The 24,833-nt window shown below is 41.4% G+C and overlaps 1 pseudogene; it reads right to left on the bottom strand.

The window, feature by feature from the left end:
• Positions 1-16,360: 16,360 nt before the first annotated feature.
• LOC788293 (citrate synthase, mitochondrial-like) lies at positions 16,361-19,125 on the bottom strand (annotated as a pseudogene).
• Positions 19,126-24,833: the final 5,708 nt, after the last annotated feature.

A 24,833-nucleotide genomic window follows, 5' to 3' on the forward strand; every position in this document is an offset into this window, starting at 1 on the left:
CGGTCTTAGGCTATTGACCCTTGCTCTAATGCAGAGGTCAATAAATTCACGCACAAGTTGGGTGATCATAGAATTTACTGTGTAAATCTGGACACCTTACAGTGGAAGATGCTCTAAAATTATTAAAATTATACATAATTTGAAATGTTATTACTATTTTACAATAGTGCTTTTTTTTTTATACAGTAATACTTCTTTTGCTACTATTTACATAGTTTTGCAGACTGTTTAATTATAACAAATACACAAGCATCAATTCTTTGGCTTTTAGCCTTCTTTATAGTCCAAATCTAACATCTATACATGACAACTGGAAAAAACATAGCTTTGACTAGATGGACCTTTGTCAGCAAAGTTATGTCTCTGCTTTGTAATATGCTATCTAGGTTTGTCATAGCTTTTCTTCTAAGGAGCAAGCATCTCTTAATTTCATGGCGACTGTCACCATATGCAGGGATTTTGGAGCCCAAGAAAATAAAGTCTGTCATTGTTTCCATTGTTTCCCCATTTATTTTCCTGTTGGAAAATAACTCATGTCATCTTGTCCTGTGATGGTACCAGATGACATAATCTTCATTTTTTGAATGTTGAGTTTTAAGCCAGATTTTTCACTCACCTCTTCCACCTTCATGAAGAAACTCTTTAATTCCTCTTCACTTTCTGCCATAAGGGTGGTGTCATCTGCATATCTGATGTTATTGATATTTCTCCCCACAATCATGATTCCAGCTTGTGCTTCATCCAACCTAGCATTTCTTATGATGTAACCTGCATATAAGTTAAAAAAGCAGGATGGTAACATAAATCCTTGACATACTCCTTTCCCAGTTTGGAACCAGTCTGCAGTTCCATGTCCATTTCTTTCTTTCTTTTTTTTTTTTTTAAGGGCTTATTCGTCTTTATTCTTTTTTTTATTTTTAACTTTACAATATTGTATTGGTTTTGCCATATATCAACATAAATCTGCCACAAGTATACATGTGTTTTCCATCCTGAACCCTCCTCCCTCCCCGTACCATCCCTCTGGGTCGTCCCAGTGCACCAGCCCCAAGCATCCAGTATCATGCATCGAACCTGGACTGGTGATACCTTTCATATATGATATTATACATGTTTCAATGCGATTCTCCCAAATCACCCCACCCTCTCCCTCTCCCACAGAGTCCAAAAGACTGTTCTATACATCAGTGTCTCTTTTGCTGTCTCGTATACAGGGTTGTTGTTACCATCTTTCTAAATTCCATATATATGCATTAGTATACTGTATTGGTGTTTTTCTTTCTGGCTTACTTCACTCTGTATAATAGACTCCAGTTTCATTTCTAACTGTTGCTTCTTTACCTGAATACAGGTTTCTCAGGAGACAGTTAAAGTGGTCTCATATTCCCATCTCTTGAAGAATTTTCCACAGTTTGTTGTGATTCACACAAAACAAAGTCTTTAGCATACTCAATGCAGCAGAAGTAGATTTTTTCTAGAACTCTCTTGCTTTTTTGATGATCCAGTGAATGTTGGAAATTTGATCTCTGGTTCCTCTGTCTTTTCTAAAACCACCTTGAACATCTGGCAGTCCTCAGTTCATGTATTATTGAAGCCTGGCTTAGAGAATTTTTAGCATTACTTTGTCAGCATGTGAAATGAGTGCAATTGTGCTGTAGTTTGAATATTCTTTGGCATTGCCTTTCTTTGGGATTGGAATGAAAACTGACATTTTCCAGCCCTGTGCCCATGCTGAGTTTTCCAAATTTAGTGGCATACTGAGTGCAGCACTTTCACAGCATCATCTTTTAGGATTTGAAATAGCTCAACTGGGGTTCCATCACCTCTACTAGCTTTGTTCATAGTGATGTTTCCTGAGGCCCACTTGACTTCACATTCCAGAATGTCTGGCTCTAGGTGAGTGTGAGTGATCAAAGCATCATGATTATCTGGGTTGTGAAGATCTTTTTTGTGCAGTTCTTCTGTGTATTCTTGCCATCTCTTCTTAATATCTTCTACTTCTGTTAGGTCCATACCATTTCTGTCCTTCATTGAGCCCATCTTTACATGAAATGTTCCCTTGGTATCTCTAATTTTCTTGAAGATATCTCTAGTCTTTCCCATTCTATTGTTTTCCTCCATTTCTTTGCACTGAGGAAGGCTTTCTTATGTCTCCTTGCTATTCTTTGGAACTCTGCATTCAGATGCTTATATCTTTCCTTTTCTCCTTTGCTGTTCACTTCTCTTCTTCTCACAGATATTTGTAAGCCCTCCTCAGATAGCCATTTTGCCTTTTTGCATTTGTTTTTCTTGAGGATGGTCTTGCTCCTTGTCTCTTGTACAATGTCATGAACCTCCATCTATAGTTCATCAGGCACTCTGTCTATCAGATCTAGTCCTTTAAATCTCACTTCCACTGTATAATCATAAAGAATTTGATTTAGGCCATATCTGAATGGTGTAGTGGTTTTTACCCACTTTCTTCAATTTAAGTCTGAATTTGGCAATAAGGAGTTCATGATCTGAGCCATAGTCAGCTCCTGGTCTTGTTTTTGCTGACAGTATAGAGCTTCTCCATCATTAGCTGCAAAGGATATAATCTGATTTCGGTGTTGACCATCTGGTGACATCCATGTGTAGAGTCTTCTCTTGTGCTGTGGGAAGAGGGTGTTTGCTATGACCAGTGTGTTCTCTTGGCAAAACTCTATTAGCCTTTGCCCTGCTTCATTCTGTACTCTAAGGCCAAATTTACCTGTTACTCCAGGTGTTTCTTGACTTCCTACTTTTACATTCCAGTCCCCTATAATGAAAAGGACATCTTTTTTGGGTGTTAGTTCTAAAAGGTCTTGTAGGTCTTCATAGAACTGTTCATCTTTAGCTTCTTCAGCATTATTGGTCGGGGAATAGACTTGGATTACCGTGATATTGAATTCTTTGTCTTGGAAATGAACAGAGATCATTCTGTCATTTTTGAGATTGCATGCAAGTACTGTATTTTACTTTGCCAACAAAGGTTCGTCTAGTCAAGGCTATGGTTTTTCCTGTGGTCATGTATGGATGCGAGAGTTGGACTGTGAAGGAGGCTGAGCACCGAAGAATTGATGCTTTTGAACTGTGGTGTTGGAGAAGACTCTTGAGAGTCCCTTGGACTGCAAGGAGATCCAGCCAGTCCATTCTGAAGGAGATCAGCCCTGGGATTTCTTTGGAAGGAATGATGCGGGATTTCTTTGGAAGGAATGATGCTAAAGCTGAAACTCCAGTACTTTGGCCACCTCATGTGAAGAGTTGACTCATTGGAAAAGACTCTGATGCTGGGAGGTATTGGGGGCAGGAGGAGAAGGGGACGACAGAGGATGAGATGGCTGAATGGCATCACTGACTCGATGGACGTGAGTCTTAGTGAACTCCGGGAGTTGGTGATGGACAGGGAGGCCTGGCGTGCTGCGATTCATGGGGTCACAAAGAGTCAGGCACGACTGAGTGACTGATCTGATCTTATCTGACCATATTTTGGACTCTTTTTTTTTGACTGTGATGGCTACTCCAATTCTTCTAAGGGATTCCTGCCCACAGTAGTAGATATAATGGTCATCTGAGCTCAATTCAGCCATTCCAGTCCATCTTAGTTTGCTAATTCCAAGAATGTCGACATTCACTCTTGCCATCTTTTGTTTGATCACTTCCAATTTGCCTTGATTCATGGACCTAACATTCCAGGTTCCTATGCAATATTGCTCTTTACAGCTTTGAACCTTGCTTCTGTTACCAGTCACATCCACAACTGGGTGTTGTTTTTGCTTTGGTTCTGTCCCTTCATTCTTTCTGGAGTTATTTCTCCACGTATCTCCAGTAGCATATTGGGGACCTACCGACCTGGGAAGTTCATCCATCAGTGTCCTATCTTTTTGCCTTTTCATACTATCCATGGAGTTCTCAAGGCGAGAATACTGAAGTGGTTTGCCATTCCCTTCTCCAGTGGACCACATTCTAAGGACATAAATGAGGAATCAAGTGGAGTAAGAGGTGAGGAAAACGGACTACTTAGCTTTCTAGAAGAGAGGAAACAGGAAAAGAGGGGCTTCCGCTGATAGCCCAGTTTGTACAGAATCTTCCTGAAATGCAGGAGACCCTGGTTCAATTCCTGGGTCAGGAAGATCCGCTGGAAAAGATACAGGCTACCCACTCCAGTATTCTTGGGTTTCCCTTGTGGCTCAGTTGGTAAAGAATCTGCCCACAATGTGGGAGACCTGGGTTTGATCCTTGGGTTGGGAAGATCCCCTGGAGAAAGGAAAGGCTACCCACTCCAGTATTCTGGCCTGGAGAATTCCATGGACTGTACAGTCCATGGGGCTGCAAAGAGTCAGACATGACTGAGTGGCTTTCACTTTCAACAGGAAAAGAGAAGCAAACCTTAGCAGATGTAAGAATCTTCAAGACAAACCTTGATTTGGTTACAGTTTTATTTAGATGCCTATTTTACTGTGATTTTATCCTTCATTTGGTGATGAAACATAATTTAAAATGTTTAACACACACATACACACACAAAAGCTGTTTTTGTCAAAGGTAAGCAAACTAAAAATTTGTAGCTACATAATAATAACACCAGCACTATGACTGGGGTGGCATCCACAACTAGAATGGTGTCTGTAGAGCCTAACATTTCAGTTTATTCAGATAAATAATCCATGCCTCAGAAACAGATTGCTTTTCAAATGCATTTAGCAGAGCTGAAAGGTAATTGACAGCCCCAGAGATAGAATCCCTCCATTAGTTTACAGAAAAGATATCTCATATGCATCATTCTGACTACAATATTGTCTCAAGCAGTTGATGCAACAGTGAGTTTAGTGATTTACATTAAATGACAGAAAAGACTTTCCTTATTCTGGCTGTTTATAATTCAGTAAAACTTCGAAATATACATATACATATTCTCATTCACAACCTGCCAGAGTAAGTGAGGAAGCCTGGTGTGTGTGTGTGTGTGTGTGTGTGCAGTGTTTATCTAATTTGGTTATTACAGTGTTTGGGAATTTGAGTTATTTTTAAAGTATGGCAAATTTATTTTAAAACAAGATCCGATCTCTAATTTTGTTTGAAAAAATTAAAAGATTTGGCAGTAGTGGGCCAAGATGCACACATTATAGATAGAAGGTGAGCTATGGTTGTCTCTTTAAATGAGTTTCCTTTCTCCCTTTTGCCATTTACACTATGTATGGAATGCTGACTTTATTAAGTCACTGATCCCCACCCTGACCCGTGTAGCCATCATGTCCTATTACAGAGCAAAGGTAAATAACACCCAAGATAATTGTTAAAGGTAACAAGGGAGATTTTAGTCAGACTACTGCAATAGGGGAGAGAAACTTCTGAATAAACTGAGTCCAACTTCAACTAAGACACAGGTGACCGAAGTTTTTAAAGGGAGAAATCAAGGGAACAAAACTGGGGTATGTGGGTAAGTGAAAAAGCTGGAACAAAAATGGGCTAGTTAGGCTGTGGGGAAACAAAAAAAAAAATGGCTGTGGGGAAATGGAAAATTGAGAGGGAAATGACTAGAAAAATACTGAAAATAGGCAATGAGAGTAGGGACAGAGTTATGTTTTATGCTTTGTCAGTATTGCATTTTCTTTAGCAAAAAATCAGCATAATCTCCTTTAAAGCCATAACCTAGGGCAGGTAGAAGCCAGGTTACAATTTGGACGAATCCCTTGGTACAGTGTTCTGGTATAAAAGTTAATTTTGCATGTCAACTTGCCTGCACTAAAAGGTGCCCAGATAGCTGGGGAAGCTCTATTTCTGGGTGTGGCCCTAAGGGTGTTTGGGAAGAGATCAGCGCGTGAGTCGGTGAACTGAGCAAAGCAGATGGCCCTCCCTACTGTGGGTGGATATCATCCAATCTGTTGAGGCCCAAATATAACAATAAAGAAGAAGGACGAATTCACCCTTCTCTCTGCTTGATCTAGGACATTTTCTCCTGCCTTCAAACACTGGCACTCCTGGTTCTCAGACTTTCTACCTCAGATCAGGGTTTGCCCCATCACTTCCCTGAATCTCTGGCCCTTATTCTCAGACTAGAATTATATCCCACTGGCTTTCCTGGTTCTCAAGCTTGAAAATGACAGACTGTGGGACTTTTGGTCCGCAGATTCCTAGAATAAATCTCCTCTTATATACATCTACTTCTTACAGGTTTTGTTTCTTTGAAGAACCCTGACTAATACATCCAGCAATGTATGTTTGCTATATAGCTGGGTTTTTTGTTTGTTTGTTTGTTTTGCTATATACCTGTTCACAGTTTGCACTTATGCTGCTGCTGCTGCTAAGTTGCCTCAGTCGTGTCCGACTCTGTGCGACCCCATAGACAGCAGCCCACCAAGCTCCCCCGTCCCTGGGATTCTCCAGGAAAGAATACTGGAGTGGGTTGCCATTTCCTTCTCCACTTATGACTTCTTTATAAAAGAAGAGATAAAGCAGTTGAGCAACACGAAGGCAAGGAGAAGAGGAGAGGGGGTGGCAAGGATCTCTGAGCCCGTCTGCAAACTTTCCATGTGAAGTTTTGCAAACTAACTGCCTGTATCCACTGCAGGGAGAGGGGAGTTGCCAGGAGGTGCTTGAAACCACAGGATGAATAAGACCCCATTGCCCTTGAATAGTCATTTTACTGAAAAAGCCACTTATTTTGAACACATTTATTTTATTTATTTTTTTAGTGCTTGGAAGGTTACTTTATTTTTTTTCCTTTTTTTAAAAAATTTTATTTTATTTTTAAACTTCACAATATTGTATTGGTTTTGCCAAATATTCAGGATGGGGAACACATGTATACCTGTGGCAGATTCATTTAGATATTTGAACACATTTTAAAGACCTCCAACTCTACATACTCCATGGAAGAGCAGGACTTGTCTGTATTGCTCACTGTTATTGCAGAGTCTGCCATCATGTGAAGCTCTCATCATTTCACCTTCTCCTCCTCCTCCTCCCTCCCTATCCCTCCACCTCCTCATCCTTCTTCATATATTAATATTTTGTCTTTGATTCTTAAAGTAGTTTATATAAAAAGATGTTCAGAAAATTGAGAGTGGAGATTTCAGTGTGTATTTCCACACTATTAAGAATATAAATCCTTCCAAATCCCTATTTTTAGCAATATTATTATAGTATATAAATGTGTATGTGTAAGAGAGAGAGATGAAAAGAGAGATTCTGGAGTCAAAATAGTTCAAAAGATTGTAATTTCTCTGTGTAAGTTATACGTGCTGAGATTTTCTGTGTGGGCTCAACCTTTTGCTTTACTTCATTTATTTTTGATAAAAGTATTTATGATCTAATTTTAATGTAGAGAAATTCAGTAATTAAACAGAGCAGTTCTGAATGTTGTTAACGCGTAAAAGTCAAGGTTCCAAATAGTCGTTTGGGAACAATAAAAAAAATAGGTTCAGTTTAAATCACTTTCTAAGGTGCTTGGTGTAGGCTTTATAATTTATGCAGATTTTTCTGGTCTCCCAAATATAGCTTGAAAACATGCCGAAAGGGATATAATTCTTCCCCATAACTGTCTGCTCCCATTTGGAATGCAAAGTAGTTCAGAGCAACATCTTACACGGTATTATAACTCTTTCAATTCTGCCGACTGAACTGCAGAGGATAGGAATCCATGTCACTAATATCTGGTAACTTTTTCTAATGTTTGGGGCGAAGTGGAAATTAAGAGAATCAGTGCAAAATAGTAGAAGGACAGGAATGGCTGTTTGAATTTCCATTTCTTGAGTTCACTTGCTAATCCGAGCATTTCATTACTCATCTCCCTTCTTCCTGGAGGGGCTGGTTGACTGGCAGACCTGCTGATATCAGGTGTATGTCTCATAACTTACAAACTGGCATTTCTTCTTTCTGAACTGAATCTTTTGTTAGTGATGATAAATCCCTTTGAGATTTGATTATTTTTTAAAATTCAAAACTGGGGAAGTGAAGCGTTCCCATAGTTACAGCTATTGTATCATTTCTTTCTTTAATGCCAGTCTTTTCATGGTAAAGTGTTTATTTGGGGGGATGATAGGTGAGAGGTCAATATTACAACCTGTCACTGTGTGGTAACCTGAGCTTGTTTTCTATTAAAGATCAGAAAGAGACTTTTCTTTCCTGCTTCTTGAATTGCGTTGAGCATGTGCGGCACTGGTTTCAGATCTTCCTGGTTCTATAACCTCTTTGCTCTCCAGCTACTGTGTGCTCAGGCTTCCCTGGTGACTTAGTGGTAAAAAACCCACCTGCCAACGCAGGAGATGCAAGTTCAGTCCCCGAGTGGGGAAGATCACCTGGAGAAGGAAATGGCAGCAACCCACTCCAGTATTGCCTGGGAAATCCCATGGACAGAGGATACTGGTGGGCTACAGTCCATGGGGTCACAAAAGAGTCAGATACGGCATAGCAACTAAACAGCAACACCCTGTGCTTAGTGATTCTAGAGAAAGAGATACTACTCCCTGGTATGAGTAGCAGGTATTAAGACTATCATTTTTATTGAGAGAGATTTTAAAAAATCAAGATTACTTGAAGAGATAAAATTACTTTTACTGCAATTTTATGAAAAAGAAAGCTAAAGCAAATAGTTTGTAATGATAAAACCTGAGCCCCGAATGTGTGTCAATTACTATGCTGATGTTGAAGGACCTGTAAATAGACCTCATCTTCTATACTCAAGGAGTTAAGAAGTAGGAAAGAAAAACATTTAAACACTGACTCAGGACTCCCCTGGTGGTCCAGTGGCTAAGACTCCATGCTCCCAACGCAGGGGCCTGGGGTTCAATCTCTGGTCAGAGAACTAGATTCCACATGCAGCAATTAAGAGTTGGCAAGCTGCAATAGAAAGACCCTGCAAGCGGCAGTGAAGACTGAAGAGCCCAAGTGCTGCAACTAAGACCTAGCACAGCCAAATAAATAAAAATACATATTTAAACACTGACTCTAAAAACTATGCATAGAATAAACTGTCACTTGTTAGGACTGTGATGGGGAAAATCTAGTGGAAAAAAGGAAAATAAATAGGTTGGGCCTTGAAGTATGCATAGGAGTTCACTAGCCCCAAAGAGGAGAATGGAAAAGGAAGGAGATGGTTCCTTGAGATGGTTCTCCTCAAGGAAAGAGACTTGTCAGGTTGCTGTCTTAATAGCATGGGCTTAGGCAAAGGCAAGCAGAGCCCAGCAAACACAGAAGTGGCCCGCCTGTGGCATGCCTGGGTACCGAAGGAGAGCGGGTGAGACTGGAAGAGACACTTTTCCAAGGGGCCGTGTCCTAAGGCCAGGTAGAGAATAAGCAGGTTCTTGATAAAGGTATACTTAGCCCCGTTCATTCGAATGAGTTCCAAGTGTGTTTGTAAGTCTGGCACATTCGAAAGTATGACAGTTAGCTTAGGTAACACAATCAGCTATATAGTTCAGTTCAGTTCAGTCACTCAGTCGTGTCTGACTCTTTGCGACCCCATGGACCGCAGCACGCCAGGCCTTCCTGTCCATCACCAACTCCCAGAGTTCACCCAAACTCATGTCCATTGAGTCAGTGATGCCATCCAGCCATATCATCCTCTCTCGTCCCCTTCTCCTCCTGCCCTCAATCTTTCCCAGCATCAGGGTCTATTCAAATGAGTCAGTTCTTCACATCAGGTGGCCAAATTATTGGAATTTCAGCTTCAACATCAGTCTTTCCAGTGAATATTCAGAACTGATTTCCTTCAGGATGGACTGGTTTGATCTTGCAGTCCAAGGGACTCTCAAGAGTCTTCTCCAACACCACAGTTCAAAAGCATCAATTCTTCGGCACTCAGCTTTCTTCACAGTCCAACTCTCACATCCATACATGACCACTGGAAAAACCATAGCCTTGACTGGATGGACCTTTGTTGGCGAAGTAATGTCTCTGCTTTTTAATATGCTGTCTAGGTTGATCATAACTTTCTTGCCAAGGAGTAAGAGGTTTTTAATTTCATGGCTGCATATAGTACGATAGCTATATAGTACTATACAGTAATAGGTTTATAGTACTTTTCACACAAATAATACATATAAAAAGCAAACAAAAAATAAAGAAAACACTTGTAACCTTACAGTGCAATACCCTGAAAAGTATAGTAGTGCAATTCAACAGCTAGCATACAAGGGCTGGCATCGAGTGAGCAGGCAAGAAGAATTCTTGACTGGAGGAGGAAGCAGAGGTGGGAGATGGAAGAGCTGAAGCATCGCCAGCAACAGGAGATGGAGGGCAAACTGCAAAGTCACTCACACCTGCCGTTGATGGCACAGGCTCTGGCTCCTTACTGGCACCAGTTGCACGTCTGCATCTTTGAAAATTCACAACTTGAAGGGTTGTATGTAGAGGAGTCACTGTATAACATAGGGAAAGGGCAAAAAGGTTTTCCACACTGTATAAGGAAAATATATTTCTCTCTTTTCAGAAAAAAAAAAAAAAAAAAGACCCAGACGGCTAGATTGCCACAGAAGCCTTACTGAAGGTAGCAGAGAAAGAGAAGAGAAGAGTGTATCAGATGCTACGATTAAGGAGTAACAGCTTTATCTGCAGGGAGCATGAGGGGTCAGTTGCAGGAATCAAAGCAGAAAGAGGACATATGCAGAGCCCTTGTGTAGGGGGATTCATCTGGCAGAGTGATGGCTCAGAGAGACAAACGGGAGGCAGCCAGGGACTGGGAACAAGCTATTAGTTCAAAGCCAAAATGATAAAGGTTGCTATGAGGATGGTGTCTGGGAAACTGAGATCACACAGCGGCCATAAGCAATGACCTTACACACACAGTGTAACTTCTTATTCTCCAGCTCCTCCACTCACCCAAGTTGCCCCCTCTAGTGCGAGGCCAGGATGGACCTGAGACACGGCCTTCCTTCACAGGTGAGCAGTTACTTTTGCAGCACAGATTTCCACTAGATCTTCTGATTTTGAGAATGAACTAGAAAAGACCAGGAGGAGCCGCTTGTACAACCTACAGCAGGAATAAAGGAGGCAATAAACGTTTTCATGTTCCTTTACTTTGGCAGTGAGAGCTCTTCCTCCCTTTCATCTGCTCCGTGCTTGGAGCAGCGAGTCAGAAGACAGCAGATGAGTGTAACTGCAAAGCCTTTGTTTTGCTACCAGAGGCATTAAACATAACCCCTTGTTTCATGACATTCTGTCCCAGAAAAATGGAATACTTCTTCTGCATGGCCTCGGCTTTCTCTGCTCTACTCAGATTCAGTATAAGGAGAAAAACACCAGGAGGTGAAGGGGAGAAGCCAGCCTGATATTCTGTGCACTGTGGGGGAGAATCCTGCTGAATAATACACTGATAATGCAAACAGGCTCCAACTGGCAAATAATTCCTGTTCATCCAAATGATTTATCTGAAAATTAAAAAGTCTAACTAAAATCAAAATAGCAGTATTAATTTACAGAACTCAGAGCATGAATTAGAGGGAAACATTCAATATGTATACCAAGAGAGCATTTTGGGAATGGAACTAAAACAGTACAATTTTTTAAACTTAAAAAAAAAAAATCTATGAGCAACTGCCATTTATATTCAGTTCAACCTGGAAATTAGATTGCAATGATATATAGATGCTATTAAGGTACAGATAGTAGGGCTATACTCTGGTCCCCAAGAACTGCTAATTGAATTGTTTCTGTGATAATGGATAAATGTTAAAATTGCTCTGTGCAGAAAGAAAAAAAAAAATATATGTATTTCCTGTGATCCATTTTATACTCACGCCACAGGCAAAGCCCACTAAAGACATTCAGCCTTTATTCAGTCTCCTTAAGTCCCCATCCTAAAGGTAACATTTCAACCACTTTTCTAAATGATGATAAATACATGAAGCCAAGATATCCAGAGGATGGAATTATTTTATCAAAGTTAATTCCTCCACAGAATCACCACCTTACCGTTTTCCGTCAAAGGTGAGTGGCCAAGGCTGAGTTGAATTATGTTACCTAGGCAAGAGAAGGATCAGAAATAATGAGTGGAAGATTGGATGCTATCTCTAAGAGGCTTCTTTCTTTCTGACACAGAGGATTTATCTGTTTTCCAGAAATCAGCTAGGCGGATGTGTGTGAGAGAGAAAGTTCCACACATGTGCTTCATACATAATATACCCTAAAATCATTTAAGAGTTTAAAAAATTGGATAATTAGAGTTTCTAAACTTTAGTTGCCCTCCTGGTTTACCAAAGAGTCGAGAAAAATAAGTAGATGGTAATGCAAATTTATATGATATGTGTGTAACAATGAAATAAATTCACGTGAGTTCAAGGTTTCATTTGAGCGCCCGTATGAAAATGCAATAGCTTTCCCGAAACCTTTCTGAATGCAAAATTGGCTCTAGAATTCCCATGCGAAGCAGGCTCCCAAGTGATATTCTTGGCACTTGCGCTGTTAATACCTCCTGGAATCCAAAGGGGAGATGGCACATGAAAATGAGAAAGTATGGTAAAATAGGTTCAAATAATGGCCACAGAAATGAAAATTACAGAAGCCGAATAGCACCCTGAGATTAAGGTTTGGGGGAGGTGCTTGTCTATTTTATAGAAAAGATTATGATTTTTGTAACTAAAATCATTCTCCTTTCTTCTTCTCTTTATATCTCTTATCATCAGATTGTGCCTCCAACAAATTATATTGCCTTGTTGGAGTTATTCATAGGCCTCTGCCTCACTGGTCTTTGTTTATGTACAAAGTAAGGTTTAAGTAGCATTGACATAAGGGGCTTCCTTGGTGACTCAGTGGTAAAAAGGTGGCTAGTGGTGAAGAACCTGCCTGCAGTGTAGGAGATGAAAGACATGTGGGTTTGATCCCAGGGTCAAGAAGATTCCCTGGAGAAGGAAATGGCAACCCACTCCAATATTCTTGCCTGGGAAATCCCATAGACAGAGGAGCCTGGTGTGCTGCAAGTCTATGGGGTCACAAAAGAGTCAGACATGACTGAGCGATTGAACAACAGCACTGAAATAGCCTGTTTTGTCTGCCACCCCCAATTACCTCCTAAACTTTAAGCCCGGTCTCCTTCATTTCTTTATTCCAATGCCACTTCTGCAGTGTCCCTCCCATCCATTAGCCAGAACACATAATCTACTTTATTTTTCCACAGTCATTACCTAATATTAATTTCTTCACTCACAATTTTGTCTTTATTCTTTGATTTCTCTCACTCCAAATACAATCTCTGTAAGGAATGGCACTTAGAATTGTCTCCTGCATGGAGATATTAAATAAATATCTTGTTACAAGAACTATTTTTCTTAGGAAGAACCAACCTCTGGAAGTTTGTATAACCTTTGCTAATGATTGGAAAAATGTCAGCTCTAGCTGCTAATGAATCTGGGAATTAAGTATAACAACAAAAGACAGGAGGAAGTGATGAAAAGTGGAATTTTCTGTTTCTGAGGCCTCCAATTTTAAAGGGAAAAAAAAAGGCAAACTGTGTAATTCACTATAATTTAAATTTTGAGGATCCCTACAGAATTTTATAGCATCAATTAGAAATTAACTATCTTCCTTTTGATGGGGACTATTTTTTAGATAAATTTAAGTCCTGCATAAGAAACTAATAGAGTGAAGGAATAGATATTGTTGTTCATATTGAATCTATGACTTTGAAAGAAACAGGAAATTTGGAAAGTAAGTGTGGGTGGTATCCTCTTTATGAGTTATATTTGTAGACCATGATTTCCATATACAAGGACACAGCACTCCTGATGGGTAAAAGCAATCACGCCATTGTGAAGTTGGGAATGCCCAAGGAATACTAGCACTAATGTGATAAGGCACGGGCATATGTTCTCTCTCTTTTGCAAACACACACACACATGTGTGCTTATTCACACATACACATACTGAAGCCCACAGGTGAGCAATCAGAACAGTAAAGATTTATGAGTAACAACTGAAAGATGAGATGTGAATTGAAGGATTTTAACAGCCCTTAGTTAAACATTTTCATGATTATCTAGATATAAGGAGGTCTCCCAGGTGGCGTTAGTGGTAAAGAACTCGCCTGCCAATGCAGGAGACGCAAGAGGGTTCGATCCCTGGGTGGGGAAGATCCCCTGGAGGAGGGCATGGCAACCTACTACAGTATTCTTGCCTGGCGAAGCCCATGGACAAAGGAGCTTAGGGGGCTGCAGTCCATGGGGTCGTAAAGAGTCAGACACGATTGAAGGGACGGCATGTATGCATGCAAGAAGGAGGTTTAGTTTCTGTCTTTTCACTCATTCAATAAACGTTAAGTATTTTTGCCCATTGCCAGGACACATACTAAAGGATATAGTTTTAGATGGTAACAATAACCCTGTATACAAGACAGCAAAAGAGACACTGATGTATAGAACAGTCTTTTGGACTCTGTGGGAGAGGGAGAGGGTGGGATGATTTGGGAGAATGGCATTGAAACGTGTATAATATCATATATGAAATGAGTCGCCAGTCCAGGTTCGATGCACGATACTGGATGCTTGGGGCTGGTGCACTGGGACGACCCAGAGGGATGGTATGGGGAGGGAGGAGGGAGGAGGGTTCAGGATGGGGAACACATGTACACCTGTGGAAGATTCGTTTTGATATATGGCAAAACCAATACAATATTGTAAAGTTAAATAAAATAAAATTTAAAAAAAAATGCACTTGATAAAAGCTTCACCCTGATGAAGCTTACACTCTTGTGAGAAACAGTAGAAACAAATGGATTGAAATGGACTAGTGTATAAAATTAAAAGGAAGAATAATTTAACTTAATTGGAGAACGTGATCTTCAGAAATAAAATATATTTCTTGTGAAGACTGAGCTCTTTATCACTAGAAATAATTGTCTAGAAACTCATGGAAACTTTAAAAATGTTCTCTAAAATCTTACCATATCAGAGAGAGGATAATTCGAAAAGTTTAAGTGTTAGTCGCTCAGTCGTGCCCAACTCTTTGTGACCCCATGGACTGTAGCCCACCAAGTTCCTCTGTCTATGGGATTCTCCAGGCAAGAATACTAGAGTGGGTTGCCATTTCCTCCTCCAGGGGATCTTCCCAACCCAGGGATCAAACCCAGGTCTCTGGCAGTGCAGACAGATTCTGTACCATGTGAGATACCAGGGAGGATAATTTAGACAATTCTTAAGCTACTTTCCTGGAGAAGGGAATGCCAACTCACTCCATTATTCTTGCCTGGAGAATGCCGTGGACAGAGGAGCCTGGTGGGCCACAGTCCATGGGGTCGCAAAGAGTTGGACACACACACACACACACACACACACACACACATGCGATAATTTCCAGGCTTCTCTGGTGGCTCAGACAGTAATGAATCTGTCTGCAATGCAGGGGGCCTGGGTTCGATCCCTGCGGACAGTCCCTGGAGAAGGGAATGGCAGCCCATTCCAGTATGTTTGAGTGGAGAATTTCAAGGACAGAGGAGTTTGGCTGGGTTGGAAAAGAGTCAGAGACAAATGAGCAGCTAACACTTTCACTTTTCACAAGGTACTTTTCAACTCATGAATTCTATGATTCACTATTCAAGGGGCTCAGTATCCACAACAGGATTATTTAGTTTATTGATCTATTATATAGCTGTGGGAGAAATTTACCATCAAACTAATTGCCTGGCCCAGTGGCTAAAAATTTGTGCTCCCAATGCAGGGGGCCCAGATTCCATCCCTGGTCAGGGAACTAGATCCCACATACCTCAACTAAGCGTTCATATGTTGCAGCTAAAACAATTCATGTGCCACACCTAAGATCTGGTGCTTCCAAGTAAATAAATCATTCAGTCACTAAGTCGTGTCTGACTTTTTGCAACCCCGTGAACTGCAGCAAGCCAGGCTTCCCTGTCCTTCACCATCTCCTGGAGTTACTCAAAGTCGTGTCCAGTTAGTCAGTGATGTCATCCAGTCATCTTATCCTTAGTCACCCTCTTTTTCTGCCTTCAGTCTTCCACAGCATCAGAGTCTTTTCCAATAATTCAGCTCTTCGAATCAGAAGGCCAAAATATTGGAGCTTCAGCTTCAGCATCATTCCTTCCAATAAATACTCAGGGTAGATTTCCTTTCTGTCCAAGGGATTCTCAAGAGTCTTCTCTATCACCACAGTTTGAAAGCATCAGTTCTTTGGTGCTCAGCCTTCTTGATGGTTCAACTCTCACATCTGTACACGACTACTGGAAAAATCCTAGCTTTGACTATACAGACCTCTGTCAGCGAAGTGAAGTCTCTGCTTTTTAATACACTGTCTAGTTTTGTTATAGCTTTTCTTTCAAGGAGCAAGCCTCTTAATTTCACGGCTGCAGTCTCCATCTGCAGTAATTTTGGAGCCCAAGAAAATAAAATCTGTCACTGTATTTACTAATAAATAATTTTTTTTGTTAATAAAAACATTTATTTTGCATTTTATACAGAACAACCTGAAGTCTGCATCATGACAGTTACCCAGGGGTTTACAGACAGTATTATCCATCTCAACAGCATGGTTCTGGGGATTAGGAATCCACACAAACACAGGCAGGAGTTGCAAGGGAGGAAGGGGGGCACAGCAGGAGTGTATTTTTAATCCTTTCTTAAAAAGGCAGTAAAACCTTCTGAGTCACTTGAAACCTGTGCATATGGGGATTCTAAAACAAACAGTGTACTGTGAGCTCTTGGGGAAGGGACAGGATAAGAACCTTGATAAATAAAGGGATATTGGCTTGTGGCAGGGGATGAGGAGGGAGGTTTACTATTTTTAATGTCCTCAGCCCCAGCACCCGATAGTCAAAGGAGACCATGTCCAATCTTAAAAATCATTTCCCTGTTCAGAAAGAGGTACTAGTACTCCTGGGATCAGGCCATGAAGATATCATGCTGGTCTTTCCTAAGTCCCTGTTCTATAGCCCATAGCATATTAAAGGGGAAAAAAAAAAAGGTCAGAGGGTAGTGGTTTGTGTTCCAAGGAAGTAAAAACTTAGTTCACATTAAGCACTGATAAAGCCAAATAACTAGGAAAGACCACATGATAGACAGTGCTGTATATACCTGCTGAAAAGAGGTCTCTAGGAAGGACCAGTAGGGAAGGTCCACAGCAACCTTGGCTTGAGGTGCAGCAGGTATAGAAAGTCTGGAAAGAGGTGAGTATTCAAGTAATGGGGAATAGAACACTCCTAGATCTTAATTTTAATAGGATAATTTTAAAAAAGAAAAATAAGAAAAATAAAAACCAAATATTGGTTGCCAGTCAACAACAAATACCATGGCCTTTATGATCATCTGGTAGCTTAACCAAAAAAAAAAAAAAAGGCCACACCATCACCCAATAGATCTTGCTAGGAAGTGTCTGTGTGCATGGGAGAAGTTAATGGGGCTTAGTACAGCTGACAATCCAACATGATTCCTATGGAAACAGAAGGGGTAGAGTCCTGGTTTGCTGGCCTATTAAAGGGTGGACAGAGTAGAACCAAAAGTTCTGAAGTGATGGCAAATTCTCTGCAACTAGCTTTGACCTAGGGAAAGAGGAGCCAGATTCCCACTCTGAAGATGGGGGTGAGGTGAAACCTAACCCACACTACATGCATTAGTCCTGGTCATCCTACAGTTGGTGGGCAACTCACACCAGGCAGGGGAAAGGAGCTGGTCAGGGAAGAACGGGTTACTTTTCTTCTTTTAAAAATCTTAATTTATATTTTAACCTCAGACTTATCATCAGTGCCTCAGATACAATTTAATCTTAAGTCTTTAAAAGCCCCGAAACAAAAGTATACTTTTTTTTTTTTAAAGATCCCTCACTCTCTGGTGGATAGTTTCCTCCCCATCTTCAGTTTCACCCTGACTTAGAGTCCACAAACTTCATCAGACCGTCTGTGCTCATGGACTTGGGTCTCTCTAGAGGGAAGCCTAGGGCTCGGCTCCAAATGAGCTGTGCTAATACACCTAGTGCCCGTGATACCCCAAACAGGACTGTGTAGTAATTCATCTCCATCATGCCGTAGTACTGGACAGCACCCCGCTGTGAGCATCTACAATGGGCCACGGATTCTTTGCCTTGCCCTGCTCTAGGAGGATATTGGGCACAATCTTGTACAGCTGAGCAACCAGCTTAAACATGGGGTCCTGAGGCAGGTGTTTCAGAGCAAACTCTCATTGACAGGTATATCGTGGATCAGTCTTCCTTAGTATTGCATGGCCATAGCCCGGGACAACCCGTCCTGAGTTGAGTGTGTTCCAGATGTAGTCTCGTAACTTCTCATCTGACACATCTTTGCCAACTTCCTTCTGAAGTTGTGTCAGCCAAACAAGCACTTCCTGATTTGCCAGTCCATGCAGGGGCCCTGCCAGCCCATTCATGGCTGCTGCAAAGGACAAACAGGGGTCTGAAAGGGCACTGCCCACCAAGTGGCTGGTGTGGGCACTTACATTGCCACCTTCATGGTCACTGTGGATGGTGAGGTACAAGCGCATGAGCTCCGTGAACTGAGCGTCAGTATAGCCTAACATGTTGGTGAAATTGTGGGACCAGTCCAGCTTAGGGTCAATGGCCCCAATACTGCTGCCCTCTCGGTACAGGTTCCAGTAGATCTTTGCCGCAACACAAGGAAGCTTTGCGATCAGATCCATACAGTCTTCGTAAATCAACTCCCAGTACTTGGTTCAGTTGATACCCTCTGAATATGCTCGGGCAAAGTTACTTTCACTGTTGAGAGCTGTAACAGCTGCACTGAGCTGAGACATGGGGTGTAGATTAGTGGGAAAGTTGTCCAGCATGGTGACCACGTGGGAAGGCAGAGCTGCCCTCTTTGCCCACTCCTGTGAGAGCCAAGATACCTGTTCCTCTGTTGGGATTTGTCCAGTTACCAGCAGCCAAAATAAGCCCTCTGGCAAGGGTTCTTCGCCCCCTTTAGCCTTTGGCAGCAGTTTCTGGCATTCAGGGATGCTGTAGCCTCTAAAACGGATGCCCTCATCAGGATCAAGAACTGATGTTTCATATACCAATCCCTTCATGCCTCGCATGCCACCATACATCATGTCCAGTGATCTGGCCCACCACCGTCTTGCCATGTTGCTGCCTGAAGGCCTTCACTCTGGTCTGCTCCTTAGGTATCACATCAGCCAATATGTCTTTCAAATTCGTGGAAGTGCTTCTTCCACGAATTTAAATAAATATTTTTAAAAAATAATTGCCTAACCCCTATAAACTGCAGCCCAGTCTCTCTCCTATTATTAAAAGACAATATATGATACAATTTGAACATTGGCAAGTCTGGCTTTTTACTGGCTGTGAAGCAGTTTAATCAGTAATCTGCAATTAAAAAAAAAATGATTGTATATACCCCACTCTGCCCGAAAAAAAAAAAAAAAAATCTGCAAGAAAGCTTTTCATTGCTTTTTTAAAAATACCAGAATTGAGCAAGCTGTGGAAATCCTCCAGGACTATGGCTTTGGAGGAGTTATCCTTCACTATGAGTCACAGTACAGATTTTTACTGAAGTCTATTTGATATGATCTCTGATTTATATTGTGCTTGGGAATCCACTTAATGGGGGCTCCTGACAAATGACACCCAGCTTTATTTGTGACAATTGCCAGAGGGATAGTCTGCATGATGCATTCTGATAGCTCCTAATAAATGATAAATGTGGCATTGAGTTTGAGTGTGCATAGCACACCTGGCTCCGCAAACCCACACAGCTGTTGACAGGTGAGAACACTTGTTTACCTGTGTTACTGGCATTTGCTCATGTGAGCCATCTTCCTGGGTTTACCACCACTGCTAAATGAGGCAAACTTATCTTCATAGCCGTGTTCCCAGTGTCTGTGCTTTCCTGCCCTGCTTAATTTAGAAGAAATCGGTGTAATTGAAGAGTGACTTTCTTACAGCTCATTTTGGTTTGATCTTCCCAGGAGTGGGGACTTGGTTTCCAGGGCACATATCTGTTTACTCTGGGGTTTCTGCCAAAGAAGAGAGTCTGCCATACCAGCAATGCATTTGCAATGATCAGACCTTGCTGGAGGGAAGCGTTCATGAATTGGAAAACTGCCTGAATGTATCCAGGAAGAAAGTTCAGAGAGTGGAGACGAAGGGAACTCTTTCTCCCTCGAGCATTTTACAGCATATTACGGTTTAGATTCATCTGGCAAAGTTTAAAATCAATGGTCTCTCCCTGGGTAATATTTTCTTTGCAACAATTCTACCTCTATACCCTCGAGGATCAGGGTTTCATGTTGGTTATAGGAGTTAAACTTCACCTAAGCTTTCAGGGGGAAAAAAAGGATACTCAAAGGGTTTTTGATACAAATTCCTGTAGCTGTACTGTGAATGTTGTTGGCATGGAGACAATTTGACAGTATTTGGGTTCTCTTTGACAGCCGACACCAGCAGTACACGATTCCCCTCTGTCACTGAGGAGGTGTTCCCAGGTCTGAACGTGACTTGTCATTGGTACAGACCTCAGTGTACAAAGACACTGCTGAAGTGAAACCAGTTTGCCCTTATCTGGGAGGAGGGCACCCAACAGGCTCAAACGGAATTGGATCCGTTAGGTTGTGAGGGGTGAACGGATGAGGGGAGCAAAGTTCAACATTCCCTCGTAGACCATAATTAAGGAGCAAAGAGCAGGGCAGAGAACACTTGGCTAAGAACAACTCTCCCGCAGCCCCATGTGACAGGCTTCTGTACATTATTTAATCATGTAGGTCTCACTAAAACTGAAAGAACATTCCTTCATCAAGCAAAAAAAAATTTAATAATTTTATCCATATTTTAAGGACAACTGTTATGAATAATTAAATCAGGTGATGCTTTGACAAGCCAGATCTATATGCCAGGCCTATACATGTGTGCTCAGTCATGTCTGACTCTGTGAGACCCCAGGTACTGTAGCCCCCCAGGTGCATGCCTCTGTCCATGGCACTTTGCAGGCAAGAATACTGGAGCAGGTTGCCATTTCCTCCTCCAGGGGATCTTCCTGACCCAGGGATCCAACCCATATCACCCGCATCTCCCTCATTGGCAGGCATATTTTTCAGCACAGCGCCACCTGGGAAGCCCATTGGCAATCCAGAGATGATTCTACTGAAAAAAAAAAAAAAAAATCACAAAAGAGTTGACTACATAAAGGGAGACCCTCAATAGCAAACCAGGTTTCTTAACCAAATGTAATCTTGTTATCTCTGGGCCACTTCTTTCTTAGCAATGGTCATTAATCCTTTATACAGTGCTATTTTCCCGATGTTATTAAATCACCATAGATGATTAAGATCAAATATTAGAACCTACTTATAAAAGAACAGTCAGTTGTTCTTGTTCTGAAGCCAAACTTAGGATCCTCTCATGTTCTTTATAATTAGTCTCTTGGCTCATAGCTTTGCTTCCTCTCTGCTGTTTCAGAGGCTGGTGTCACTGTGAGAAAGACGGGCAGGCCTCATCTTGAGTACACTCTGCTTGGTGATGGCAGGGTTCTAGGGAAGAAACCACACTGTAGGCTGACTTTTAATTGCAAAATTCCTTACAGTTATTTCTCCTTTGTCTCTCAGTTAATGCTGGTGTTACAGTATAAACAAACTCACCTAGGACATTGTCAGCAGAGCATCCCATCGCTTTCCTGAATTGACTACATTCTCAGGGAGTAAGCCGAGCAATTTCTGACACCCCGGGGTGACTTTTCCAGGTACTAATTAAACCCTGTTGGAAGGTAATGTAGAAGGATCCTCGGGGTGTTGATTGAGATTCTGTAGAGCTGAGTACCTGAAAATTACATCGACTTATAGAAATAGAGAAACTTTGAGGGCTTTCCAGGTGGGACAGTGAGAAAGAATCCACCTGCAATGCAGGAGACAAAAGAGATGTGGGTTCAATCCCTGGGTTGGGAAGATCTGGAGAAGGAAATGACAACCCACTGCAGTGTTTTTGCCTGGAGAATCCCACGGACAGAGGAGCCTGGCAGGCTACAGTCCATGGGATTACACAGAGTTGGACATGACTAAACAGGCAGGCACTTGCACACTTGAACCACAGAGTGAAGTTGCTCAGTTGTGTCCGATTCTTTGCAACCCCAGGACTGTAGCCTGCCGGGCTCATCTGTCTGGCAAGAGTACCAGAGTGGGTTGCCATTTCCTTCTCCAGAGGATCTTCCTGACCCAGGGATCAAACCCTGGTCTCCCGCATTGTAGGCAGACACTTTACCATCTGAGCCCCCAGGGAAGTCACCTATATACTGCACAATATGTGCCTTTGTTGTGTTTATTTGCCCATATGCATCTTTCTGAGTCTTCCACAGAAGTGTTTCCTCGCACCCTGTGGCATTAAAGGAAGGAAGAATAATGGAAGAATTGGATTAAGCACATTTCTTTAGCCTATTCTAGAATTTAGGGACCAAAAATATTAGATACAACTGAATACGTAAGAGAAAAGCCTTTGAGCTCCACATATATATAGATAGGTAGATAGATAGAGAAAGAGAGAGAGAGAGAGAGGCTTCTTCTGGTTTTATAAGAGAAATATCTTTGTGTTAGATAAGATTTAATTTACTAGGAGAATGTGAAGGGTCAGTCGCTATGACATTTACCTCTCCAGAAGAATTCATTCAGTTTAATTTCTATCCCTACCACCAAGCTTGCTTCTCAATTTATTTAAACACCAACCCAATTATACTCACTGAATTCTTTTTAAAAATGTGTGTTTATTTGGCTGTCTTGGGTCTTAATTGTCGCATGTGGGATCTAGTTCCCTAACCAGAGACCAAACCTGGACCCGCGCATCGGGAGTGAGAGTCTTAGTCACTGTACCACCAAGGGAGTTCCATGGATTCTTTTTAAATCATTAGAGAAAGCCAAAATTTCAGCAAAACCCTCATCTTGTTGTCACTTAATGCAGTTTCCCATCCTTCAAGGTCTGTATTTATCACACTTCTTGCTTCCTGGGAACACACCACCGATTGCTCTAATCCCAGCCACCAACAGTGCAAGAAAACTCATTGAGTTTCAGTGTGTATGTTTCCTCCCCCCATTTCAGATCAGTTTCCAGCTAAGGAAGAGGTCTCTTCTACATTATATTGAGAATAGAAAAAAAAAAAAAATCAATAAATCTCTGGAGCTGAGATGACTAGCTCCTAAAAAAAGCAGGCGGAGAGCCTTTATTAAAGGACTTTTTCATTAGAGCACTACTTCAATCATAAAATAATCATAAAGGAATTATGCAAATGTGCTGAAATCATATCATGCATGCTAACATTCAGTTCCAAGTCACTCTGAAGAGAACCTGAGATCAGGCCTTGTTGGGAGAAAACATGAAGACCTTCAGAGTTAGCTGATAAGAACTTGACTGATTATAAAACTTATGACTGCCTGTGTGCTCAGTTGCTCTGTCCTGTCCCACTCTTTGTGACCCCATGGATTGTAGCCTACCAGTGTCCTCTGTCCATGTAATCTTTCCAACAAAGAACACAGGAGCGGGTTGTCATTTCCTACTCCAGAGGATCTTCAAGACTCAGGGACGGAACCCATGTCTCCTGCATGTCCTGCATTGGCAGGCGAATTTACCACTGTTTTCCCTTGGAAAGCCCCAAGTGACTATATTAAGTAAGCACAATTTTAGCTAACATCAAATTAGGTTACTCTTCAGGGAAGAAGTCACTGAATTGTCTGATAGAACATGCGCAAAGGTTTTAAAAATATTTACTCTTTTATCTAAAACATCACTCATTGATTAAGAAGTTACCATGTCAGACAGAATTCTAACCACTTATGTGTATTATCCCAACTAATTTCATTTATATAACAACCTTGTAAGATCCTAGTAGATTTTCCATTTTACAAATCAAGAAAATTAACTTCAGAAAGGTTAGGCAATATGTCCTGGGTTACAAAGCTGTGAAAAGCATATTTTTAAACACTATCCTATAAAATTTGGAAACTTCAGAACATCAAGCCTAGGAGACATTTCAGACATTGTTTTTCCATGTTACTCAAGCTTCTACAAATGACTCAAAACTGAGCCTCACATGTTAATGACTTGCTTGAGGTCGTATATAAAGGCTCTGCCTCCAGGCTCCTACCTCAAAACAACAGCTTTAGCAACTTGTCTTCATCCATTTACCTATTCACATGGGTCAGTGTTGTCATACTCCATAGTTTGTATTATCTCTTACTGAGAAAATGCAGTCTCTGCTCCCAAAGTAAACTTTCTAATGATATTTTTATGCATATTTGTAGAAAAGGCAATTCTGTGACTGTCTTTATTCCAACTTGAATAAGTGAACCTCATTATGTGATGAGCCGCAGTGTGCAAAGACTAACTCCACTTGAAACCTGTACTCCTGTTTGTCTTATGAAATCTTTGTCATTCTAGCTTTGGTTGTTCGGTCACTTAGTCATGTCTGACTCTTAGCGACCCCATGGACTGTAGCCCACCAGGTTCCTCCATCCATTGGATTTTGCAGGCAAGAATACTGGAGTAGTCTGACATTTCCTTCTCCAGGGGATCTTTCCAACCCAGGGATTGCCTGTGCTGCAGGCAGATTTTTTACTACTGAGCCACCAGGAAAGCCCTTGAAATCTTTATACAGAAGAATTAAGACTTCTTAGGACAGCTATCTATTAGTCTAACTCTTTTCCCCACTCCATCCATAAAATCCACAGCATTTGAACTTTTCTCTCCCAAACTTCTATGGGTCTCAGGCAAGATTGACTGAGAAGTGGTTTATGATCAGATGCAAGCATGCTCAGTTGCTCAATTGTTTCCAACTCGTTGTGACCCCATAGATTGTAACCAGCCAGGATCCTCTGTCCATGGGATTTTCCAGGCAAGAATGCTGGAGTGGGTTGCCATTTCCTACTCCAGAGGATCTTCCCTGCCTAGGGATG

This window comes from Bos taurus, chromosome 10 (genome assembly GCF_002263795.3).
Source record: "Bos taurus isolate L1 Dominette 01449 registration number 42190680 breed Hereford chromosome 10, ARS-UCD2.0, whole genome shotgun sequence".
NCBI lineage: Eukaryota > Metazoa > Chordata > Mammalia > Artiodactyla > Bovidae > Bos > Bos taurus.